Here is an 11,230-nt window from a genome sequence, read left to right on the forward strand (position 1 = left end):
GTGCCCACCTGCCTGGGTCTGCCCATCCTGGGGACCAGCGCTCGCGTTTTTGAGCGCCCTCTGGTGGACCTGCAGTGGTCAGCTCTCAAAGAGCCCAGAACTTGTCTAGGATGGGAAGTTGCTGACGGGGAAAATTGCTGAGTTTATCACAAATACGTAAAAAGGAAATGGGATAAAAGCAGCCTGAAAAGCACAGAAAATGCACAGAAGAAACCCTCAGTTCCCCTTCATCTACAACCAGTTTCTCACTTTACTTCCTTATCGCTTGTCTCTCAAACAGGACACAACATCACTTTTTTTTTTAATATTCATTTTTTTTATTTGGCTGCATGGGGTCTTAGTTGTGGTACGCGGATCTTCGATCTTCGTTGCGACATTTTGTTTTGTTTTGTTTTTAATTGAGGCACGCAGGATCTTCGATCTTCCTTGCGACGTTTTTGTTTTGTTTGGGTTTGGTTTTAGTTGCAAGATGCGAACTCCTAGTTGAAGCATATGGGATCCAGCTCCCTGACCAGGGATCAAACCAGGGCCCCCTGCACTGGGAGTACAGAGTCTTAGCCACTGGACCACCATGGAAGTCCCTGGAGGCAACATCACTTTTAACTAAATGGTCCCAGCTGGTACCAAGGTGCCCATCCCTCCTCTTGCACTTGCTACCCTGTCGTCTACAGCCCGGCCTGGACCCCACAGAGAGCAGGTCTTGGGGGCAGGCTCTGAGGAGAAGGGAAACCAGGATCTCTGTCTCTGACTCAGTCGCTCTGCCTTGTCTTGGTTTGAGTCAGTTTTCCAATTTCTACAGAATTGCAAAACAAGCCCCGAAAACTTCCCTTTTTTCAAATCAAGTAGACTATTCATTGCTTTTCCAATAGATGGCCCGAAAGAATGGGGGTGGGGAGGTCAGCCACTGGTAGGATTTCTGGGAGACTCAGGACCACATGGCATGGACACTTAGTGCTGAAGACCAAGCTGTCACCTAAAGTCCGGAACCCTGGGATTCCCTGGTGGCTCAGTAGTTGAGAGTCCGCCTGCCGATGCAGGGGACATGGGTTCGTGCCCCAGCCCGGGAGGATTCCACATGCCGCGGAGCAGCTGGGCCCGTGAGCCATGGCCGCTGAGCCTGCGCGTCCAGAGCCTGTGCTCCGCAACGGGAGAGGCCGCGACAGAGGCCCGCGTACCGCAAAAAAAAAAAAAAAAGTCAGGAACCCTATTCTTTGTCTTCCATGGGAGATGTCATTGCCTCTGGGCCTCCTTGGCCTGAAAACTAGGTCCAGTTGCCTGGATATAGAGCTCCACCATTCCCGGGAGAAATAGTAGGGTGGAGAGTTTACCCCAGGACTCACAATGAATAACACCCAAATGTGTGTGTGTCTGCTTGTGTATGTGTGCGAATGTGTTTGGGGCCCAGAGCAGGCCATCTCAAAATGTGCTTCAATGGCATATTGATTATTTTGCATTATAGTTACTCAAGAAACTGCCAGGACTTCCCTGGTGGTGCAGTGGTTAAGAATCTGCCTGCCAGTGCAGGGGACACCGGTTTGAGCCCTGTTCCACGAAAAATGGAGCAACTAAGCCTGTGCACCACAACTACTGAGCCTGTGCTCTAGAGCCCGCGAGCCATAACTACTGAGCCCGCACACCACAACTACTGAAGCCCACGCACCTAGAGCCTGTGGTCCGCAACAAGAGAAGCCTCCGCAGTGAGAAGCCCGCGCACCACAACGAAGAGTAGCCCCCCCGCTCACCACAACTAGAGAAAGCCCACATGCAGCAACAAAGACCCAGCGCAGCCATAAATAAATAAATAAATAAATAAATAAATAAATAGAAATAACATCCCCATCTTAATCCCCGGAACATGTGAATACGTGTTACCTTGCAGGTCAAAAGACCTTTGCAGGTGTGATCACATTGAGGCTCTTGGGGTGGAGAGATTCTCCAGGTGGAGCTCCATTGTGATCACAAGTTTATAAGACAGAGGCAGAGGGAGCATGGACCACAGCAGGGGTCAATGATGGATGATGATCAAAGAGATTGTAGTGATGCCATCGCAAGAACCTGCGAGAAGCAAGAAAGAGATTCACCTCGAGATCCTCCAGAAGGAACCAACCCTGCTGACACCTTGATTTATCTCCCTGAGACTCTGTTTGGACTTTTAGACTCCAGAACCGTAAGAGAATGCATTTGGGCTGTTTTAAGTTGAAGTTGAAGCCCTAGTCCCTTGAGAGGCTCTAGAGGAGAATCCATCCCCTTGCCTCAAGGCCCCTTCCGCCATCTGCAAAGCCAATGGCATAGCATCTTCTCTGTCTGCCTCTGCTTTCATCTGCTTTTCCATCACACGGGCTTCTCTCCTGTGTTCAAATCTCCCTCCACCCCCCTCTTAGGAGAATGCTTGTGTTTACACTTAGGGCCAATGCAGGGAATCCAGGATAATTGCCCCATCTCAAAATGCTTAATTTAATCACATAGGCTAAGTCATTTCTGCCATAGAAATTAACATTCACAGGTTTCCAAAGATTAGGAACTGGTTATCTTTTTTTTTTTTTTTTTTTTTTTTGCGGTACTCGGGCCTCTCACTGTTGTGGCCTCTCCGGTTGCAGAGCACAGGCTCTGGACGCGCAGGCTCAGCGGCCATGGCTCACAGGCCCAGCCACTCCGCGGCATGTGGGATCTTCCCGGACCGGGGCACGAACCCGTGTCACCTGCATCGGCAGGCGGACTCTCAACCACTGCGCCACCAGGGAAGCCCCATGATTCCCTTTATATGAAGTATTCGGACTGGGCAAAGCCACAGGGACAGAAAACAGATTAACAGTTTCCAGGAGCTGGGGGGAGAGTGGTCTTGGGGGTGATTGCTTAACGGGTCCAGGCTTCATGTTTGGGGGTGGGGGAGAGGATGAAAAAGTTCTAGAACGAGATAGTGGTGATGGTTGCACAACACTGTGAATGTGCTAAATGCCACTGAATTATACAGTTTAAGATGGTTACAATTGTAAATTTCATGTTATGTATGTTTTTATTGAAGTATAGTTGATTTACAATGTTGTGTTAGTTTCAGGTATACAGCAAAGTGATTCAGTTATACATATATATCTATCCTTTATCAGATTCTTTTCCATTATAGGTTACTACAAGATATTGAATATAGTTCCCTGTGCTATACAGTAGGTCCTACTTTATATATAGTAGTGTATATCTGCTAATTACCAATTTCAAATTTATCCCTACCCCGCTTTCCCCTTTGGTAACCATAAGTTTGTTTTCCATGTCTGTGAGTCTATTTCTGGTTTGTAAATAAGGTCATTTGTATCATTTTTTAAGACTCTACAAATAAGTGATATCGTATGATATCTTTCTCTGACTTACTTCACTTAGTATGATAATCTCTAGGTCCATCCATGTTGCTGCAAATGGCATTATTTCATTCTTTTTTATGGATGAGTAATATTCCATTGTGTGTGTGTATATATATATCACATCTTCTTTACCCATTCTTCTGTCGATGGAAATTTAGGTTGCTTCCCTGTCTTGCTACTGTAAACAGTGCTGCTATATATATATATATATATATATTTTTTTTTTTTTTTTTTTTTTTTTGGCGGTACGTGGGCCTCTCACTGTTGTGGCCTCTCCCATTGCAGAGCACAGGCTCCGGACGCGCAGGCCCAGCGGCCATGGCTCAAGGGCCCAGCCACTCCGCGGCATGTGGGATCCTCCCGGACCAGGGCACGAACCCGTGTCCCCTGCACCGGCAGGCAGACTCTCAACCACTGCGCCACCAGGGAAGCCCTATTTTGTATTTTTAACACAATTTTTTTAAGTCCTCAGGGCCACTAATACAGAAACAGCACATTTCTGGCTATTATCAACATAGTAATTCAAACCAGCTATGAAACTGGACTGAAACAGGATTTACCCCTTGGTGGATTATTTTCCTAGCACTACTGTAATAAAGCACCACAAACTGTGGTGCTTAAAATAACAGAAGTGTATTTTCTCACAGTTCTGGAGGCTAGAAGTCCAAAATCATGGTGTTGGCAGGGCTCTCCTCTCTCTGAAGTCTCTAGGGAAGGACCCGTCCTTGCCTCTTCCAGCTTCTGGTGGCTGCTGGCAATCTCTGGCATCCCTTGCCTTGTGGATGCATCCCTGCCTCTGTCTTCACCTGGCCTTCTCCCTGCATGTCTGTCTCTGTGTTTCTTTTCTTCTTGTAAGGACATCAGTTATATGGGATGAATGACCCACCCTACTGTAATGTGACCTCATCTTAACCAATTGCATCTGCAATGACACTATTTCCAAACAAAGTCACATTCTAGGGCTCTGGGAAGAACATAAATGTGGAGGAGACACTATCCAACCCAGTACACTTGGTCAGATGGTCACTGGGAACTCCAAGTGGAACTTGAACATGGTTGGACATTCAGGGCAAGACCACAGAGCAGCATACGTAGGTGATACAGGAATCTTGGGACCTGTTAATGTAACTGGCCTTTGCCTTCTGGCCCTGTTAGATCCCTTCTCCTGAAGGAGGGTTAATGCCATGCCCAACCTTACTTCATAATTCATCACAGTTCAGTACTGAAGAGGCAGTGTAGCTCCATAACACTTACTGACCAGCTCACATTACTTTCTCTTTATGTCTACTGCAATCTGGATGTCGTTCATTGTAAGAAAATGATTTATTTACTTGTCTGGCTATTCTACTGACCCAGAGACAGGGCCCCATGCTAGATTCAGTTGTGACTCCAGTACTAACTGTTGTCTAGTTGGACCCTGGGCTCACTTGGAGTACTTCACTGGCTTTGGCAGCTCCCCGCCCCCTGCCAACTATGCCAAGGGAACTGGGTTTACTTCTACTGCAAGCACAATGCCGAGGAAAACCTCTGGGCGTGGAATCAAGGTCACTGGACTCAACTCAGAGATCTCCCTAGGTGGGGAAATGTGGCTTTGGTGATTCACTCCCCTACTCTGATCCTCAGTTTTCTCTTCTGTAAAGTGGGAATTTTTAGCAATTGGTTTAACAAACACACCAGGCCCTTCAAAGTGATTTACAAATATTAACTCATTTAATGCTCAGACAGCCCTATCAAGTAGGTGCTATTAGTCCCATTTTAGAGCAGAGGAAACTGAGGCACAGAGAGGTTAAGCAAGCTGCCCAAGGTCACACAGCCGCCTGGATTCCACCCTGGGTTGTCCCATGCCAGACTAGGTGGGGAGGCCTTCCTGTACGGGCAGGGTGGTGAATTTGAGGCCTCGTCCGTCCTCCCATACCGGGATGTGAGCTCTGGGAGGTGCACAGGGGCGTTTAATGAGCACTGTGGAATGAAGGGATGAGTGGATATTTTAGGATGGCCACATCCCTTCGTGACCGCCTGCGCCCTCCTGCCGCTCTCTGTTCTGGGAATTCTATTCGTGGTCAGGGCTTCTAGTCCCAGTAAACCGGATCCTCGGGGCGAGAGGGGACCCCAAGGAAGTCACGGGCTTGGGCTGAGTCAAGGTTGGAGGTTAACCCACTCACAGCGGGGCACAGGCGCCACCTGGCAGCGGAGTCCTGCTAAGATAGAGACGCCGGGAGACCAGGAACTTTTGCTTTGGGCGTGGTTGAATCGGCATCTTTGAAAGGGAGTTGATGGTGGGTGGGCAGTTGTCTGAAAATCAGTATTTGATACTGGGTGCTTCATAACTTTGGCTTCCAAACTTTTCTGACCGTGATGCAAAGTAAGATATGATTTCACATCAACATAGTTTCACAAAATACCACTCTGTGATACATGGTATTTTGTATTCTGTTCTATTCATATCTTTAAACACTGGTCAGAATCCTTTAAATCGATATCCGACTCTATAATGGGTGCCCACCTGCACCATTTTTTTCAGCTCACGAAGAAATATTATGATGGACAAAGGGTTAGCTCCCAGATCCAACTCTTTCCAAATTCCTCGTGATTTCTCTCCACATTTGTGCTACCTCTCAGGTCCAGCATTGCCATCCCTGACTTCAAGATAAGGAACCTAGGCTCAGAGAGGCAAAGACGCCTGTTTTTCTGGGGGAGAAAAAGCACTAAGTTCTCCTAATTTCACTGTTATTAAGTCAAGTTTAATTTAGTTCTTTCTCCTTGTTTGCTGATAAGATTGAGCTGCACTGGCCTGTAGTTTTCTTGTCATGTACAATGTAAATTATTGACATTCCAGAGCTCGGGCTTTTTTTTTTTTTTTTTCTGGGCTTAAAATTGCAAGTATTCATAGGTAACAAAACGAATCAGAGATGGAGATCAAGAGTCTGTGCCTATTCTAGATTGTTCAAACAAACCATCCTTCTTAAATATGCATAAAGGTGACAGCTAAAATATGAAAATCATCTTCTGAGCAACAATTGTCAAGGACCGCCCAAGCCAAAATCCACAGGAATGCCAGAGGGGAGTTATAGCACTAAAGATAATTTGTCTTGAGGGCCTTGGCTGCTCCAAGCAAGCTTGAACTTGGGCTTTGACATTTGTGTTTACTTCTGCTAGGTAGCAGCACCAGTCAGGGATGCTTCAAACTAAGTTCAAGCTCTGAGGGTCCCTGTCCCCCCAACTACGAGTACACAGGGTGAATATCCATAGTAAGTCTGGGCTGTGGCCACAGCTTCTCAGAGATGTATTTTTCCTATTCTTTTTTTTAAACCGTGCTGTGGTCAGCACCAAGAGATGGAGGATAATGAAGCAAAAGGGGTCCCCAAGTGGGGCATCTAAAAGATGACCCTTGGGACTTCCCTGGTGGCGCAGTGGTTAAGAATCTGCCTGCCAATGCAGGGGACACGGGTTCGAGCCCTGGTCCGGGAAGATCCCACATGCCGCGGAGCAACTAAACCCGTGCACCACAACTACTGAGCCTGCGCTCTAGAGCCAGCAAGCCACAACTACTGAAGCCCACGCACCATAAGGAAGAGTAGCCCCCACTTGCCACAACTACAGAAAGCCTGCACGCACCAACGAAGACCCAACGCAGCCAGAAATAAATAAATAAATAACTTAAAAAAAAAAATTGGAGGGAGAGCGTGCATGTGAAGTAACTGCTTAAAGGGCATGGGGCTATATTTTGGCATGATGGAAATGTTTTGGAACTAGATAGAGGTGGTGGTTGTGCAACATTGTGTGAACTAAATGTAACTGAATTGTTCACTTTTAAATGGTTAATTACGTTATGTGAATTTCACCTCAATGAAAAACAATTCAGACTTGGTAAAGAAAGACTTTCTTCAAAAGGATTATTGCAAAGCAGAGGAGGGGCTATTGCAATGGGAGAGGCACTACTATAATCAGGAAAACCATAAGATTTGCAAGCTGCTAGCAGACAGCAGAGTTTTTCTTCTATAGGGAGGAGTTAACAAGGCTAAAAAGAATGAGATGTGGGGAAGTGGGATGACAAGGTAGCTTGCTAGAACAGTAGATCAGAGAGAATGGTTTATCCTGAGGCCACCCTATTCAGAGGTTGTATTAGGGCTCAGGCTAAGGATGGACCAAAATTCTGGAAGGGATGTGGTGGGAGACTTAACTTAGGTTTGGTTAACAAGCATTTTGTGCCAACTGATCCATGGTGGGCAAAACAGCTAATTGTTTATGAGTCCAAAAAATGGAAATTTGGAGGATCTGTGTGTTGCCTTGTCTTAGGTGAACAAGGGGCCCATCCATGGGTCTTATCTAAGTCATATGGGGAAGGGTGCTTGTTTGCAGTAAGCCATTTCCTGGAAAGCGAAAGTTGGGGGGTAGGGTGCAGGGCAGGGGATTTCTTCTCTGTTGTCCAGACGCATAAGGCTCAGGTAAACGTCAGCACTGTCACAGATAAATATGCTTTACTGTTGGGTGGAGAAGGGCAAAACCTGCCCCTTTGGACAGGTCAGCCCTCAGGTGGAATTTCAGCCCCAATTCACACTTGGCTGGCCCAAGTGTCAAGACTTGAAGTTAAGTAGAAATAAATACGAACATAGCAGTTCTCACGCTTTTGGGTCTCAGAGACCCCTTTGCACTCTTAAATAAATAACAGAGACCCCTTGTTTGCATGGGTTATATCTATCAATATTTATAGTCCCACGTGTCAGGACTCAAACCCGGCCAGAACCCAGATTGGGACTTGAATCCACCGTCTTTTAATTGAGATCACACACCTGGTCTCAGGGCTTAATGAAGCTCAGGTTCTTGATGTCTCGCTTCAGAAAAAATTCAGTGAGAGACAAAGTGATAGGTAAGAGTGGATTTATTTAGAGAGAAACACACTCCACCAACAAAATATGGGCCATCTCAGAAGGCAAGAAGCCCTGAAATATGGGGTGGTTAGTTTTTATGGGCTGGGTAATTTCACAGGCTAATGAGTGGCAGGATTATTCCAACTATCTGGGGGAAGAGGCGGAGATTTCCAGGAATTGGGCCGCTACCCACTTTTTGGCCTTTTACGGTTAGCCTCTGAACTGTCATGGCCCTGGTGGGTGTGTCCTTTAGCATATGCTAATGTATTAATGTATTACAATGAGCATATAATGAGGCTCCACTGGAAGTCAAATCTTCTGCCATCTCGGACCTAGTTAGTTCTAACCAGTTTTTGTCATGTCCTATAGTTATGTCATTCTTTTAAAGGTTGTGCCCTGTCCCTTTCCTTCCTGTTTCACTTTTAGCAATTAAAATTGCAAAACCTTTAAATTGAGAATACACAAACACATATTCCATTAGCCGTCAGAGTACGATGTCATACATCACATAATCTCTGGAAAATTCCACAGAGAGAGAGAGAGAGAGAGGGAAAGAGGGAGGCAAATAACATCTTACTATTACTATGAAAATAGTTTTAACTTTGTAAAACACCTGAAAGTGCCTTGGGGACAACATTGGGAACTGCTGGCCTAGAATCCCCTGCATCCCTGTATTCCTGACCCTGGCTGACTCTCTTAGCTCTATCTTAATGACCAGACTCCCTAACGTCCATTTTTCCCCTTTTCCTTTTGGTAATAGGACCACCTAGGCTCTGGCTGAGAAAATGACCACCCATCTAGAGACTACATTTCCCAGGCTACTTTGCAAGTAGGTGTTCCCACGTGACAAATTTCCAGCCAAAGGAAAGGAGCAGAAAAGATGTGGGAAACTCCCAGCTCACATCCTTAAAAGGAGGGTCCTTAAAAGGAGGCTGCTTGCTCTCCAGTATCTCTTTGCCCTTTCCTGCTTGCTGTAACAAAGTGATAGTGATGATGACTTGGCTTCAACTGTCTTGAAGAGGCTGACACTTTAGGAGAATGGTTCCCAAATTGTGGTCCCCAGACCAGCTGTAGCTGCAGCAGTGGCACCTGGGACTTTGTGAGAGAGGCAATTCTCAGGCCCCATCCAAGACCTGCTGAATCAGAAACTCTGGGGCATGGGGCCCAGGACTGTGTTTCCAAAAACCCTCCAGGGGATTCTGATGCACAGTCAAGTGTGAGGACCAGAGCTGAGAGATGTGGAGCAACAAGATAGAAGGAACCTGGGTCCATGGATCACCTCAGCAGGTAAGGCCGACCTACTCCCTGCCCCATCTACCAGTGTGGATATTTACATGAGAAAATCAATCCATGTCACTAAAGCCTTTGTTATGTGGTCTTTGGTAAATCAAGTCAATACCTTAATCAACAGTATATTTAAATACACTCCTTGATTCTTTTTGAATTAAAAATTTTAGGCATACACCACACAACCATCAGGAATGGCTACTATTGGATTGGCCAAAAAGTTCGTTCGGGTTTTTCCATAATGAACGTTTTGGCCAACTCAATATTAAAAAAGAAAAGGAAAAGACTAAGTTGGCAAGGACTGAAGAAACTGGAACCCTCGTGTACTGTTCGTGGGAATGTAAAATGTAAAATGCCACTGTGGAACACAGCTGGGCATTTCCTCAAAAAATTAAAAATAGACTTACCATTTGATTCAACAATTCTACTTCTGTTTGAAACTTGAGGACCTTGAATGGTACCTCATATAAGTGGAATCATACACTACCTTTTGTGACTGGCTTATTTCACTTAGCATAATGTCCTCAAGGTACATCCATGTTGTAGCATGTGTTAAAATTTCCTTCCTTTTTAAGGCTGAATCATATTCCTTCCTACAGCTAGGAGTACCCATGTAACATAGCTCTAGACAATGAGATGTAAGCAGAAATCTACCAGAGTCAGCTAAGAAAGATTTGACCCCGTCTCAAATTTAGATACAATGCCTGGAGCTGTGGCCTCCATCCTGTGACCATGATGTAAAAGCCAAGAGAATCAGAGAGACCTCGGTAACAGCAGCAGCCTCCCTCTAGACTTCTGTGGAAGAAACTTACGTGCACACCACTGATGGGCAGGTCTGCTGTTACTTGCAGCCAAAAGCATTCATAACTAATACATTTGGTCAAGTTATATCACCTCTGTCTCCCCAACCGGAAGGTAGGTTCCACAGTGGCAGAAAACATGACTTTTTGTCCACCACTATGTGACCAGCCCTTCCTCTCCCAGCCAGCGCCCGGCAGAGACCACACAGATGGAATGAGTGTTTGTGGTTATTCATCCAAAACCTAACAATACCTTCCTTTTGGGTTGACTGAAATAATCATGCAAAATGCTTAAAATAGCACTCGGTACACAGTAAGCCTTCAGAAAACAGATGTAGCTGAATGCCTCCGCCATGGCTACCAGGCCACCTCACACTTCCTCCGACTTCCCCTGGGAAGCTTTGCTCAGACAGCTGGCTCTTCATCACAGGGTACCCCACAACTGTGCTGCAGCCATCCAGCCCCTTTTGGTGTCACCCTTTTTGGTGACAAGGACCACGGGGAGCTCGCACCTTTGGCTATTCTCTCTTTTCCCTGTCTACGTAAGTAACAAATGGAAGCTAAAAGTGGGTCTTGGACGTTTACCAGTTCAATCAGTCCCATCTTGGCCTTGACTGTGTGTCGGTGTGTGTGCTTGACCGTAAGTATTATGTCATTTCCATTATTAGCATTATCGTCTTTGGTCTAAGACTGCCCTCCGAGCAACTTCTCCTCTCAAAGACAAGACGCGCAGCCAGAGGAAATTCTTCATTTTATTTCCACTCACAACCCCCGGAAAGGATCAGTCCCCGCCCTCCCTCACCTAGAGGCAGCCCCTCCCCCAACACCTTCACAAAACACTGATTTCCTCCCAGAGCTAAAATGAACACCCAGTCACCCATCATGGCCACTCCCCCCACCCGCCCACCTCCCCAGCTGCCCA

This window comes from Mesoplodon densirostris, chromosome 19 (genome assembly GCF_025265405.1).
Source record: "Mesoplodon densirostris isolate mMesDen1 chromosome 19, mMesDen1 primary haplotype, whole genome shotgun sequence".
Classification (NCBI taxonomy): Eukaryota; Metazoa; Chordata; class Mammalia; order Artiodactyla; family Ziphiidae; genus Mesoplodon; species Mesoplodon densirostris.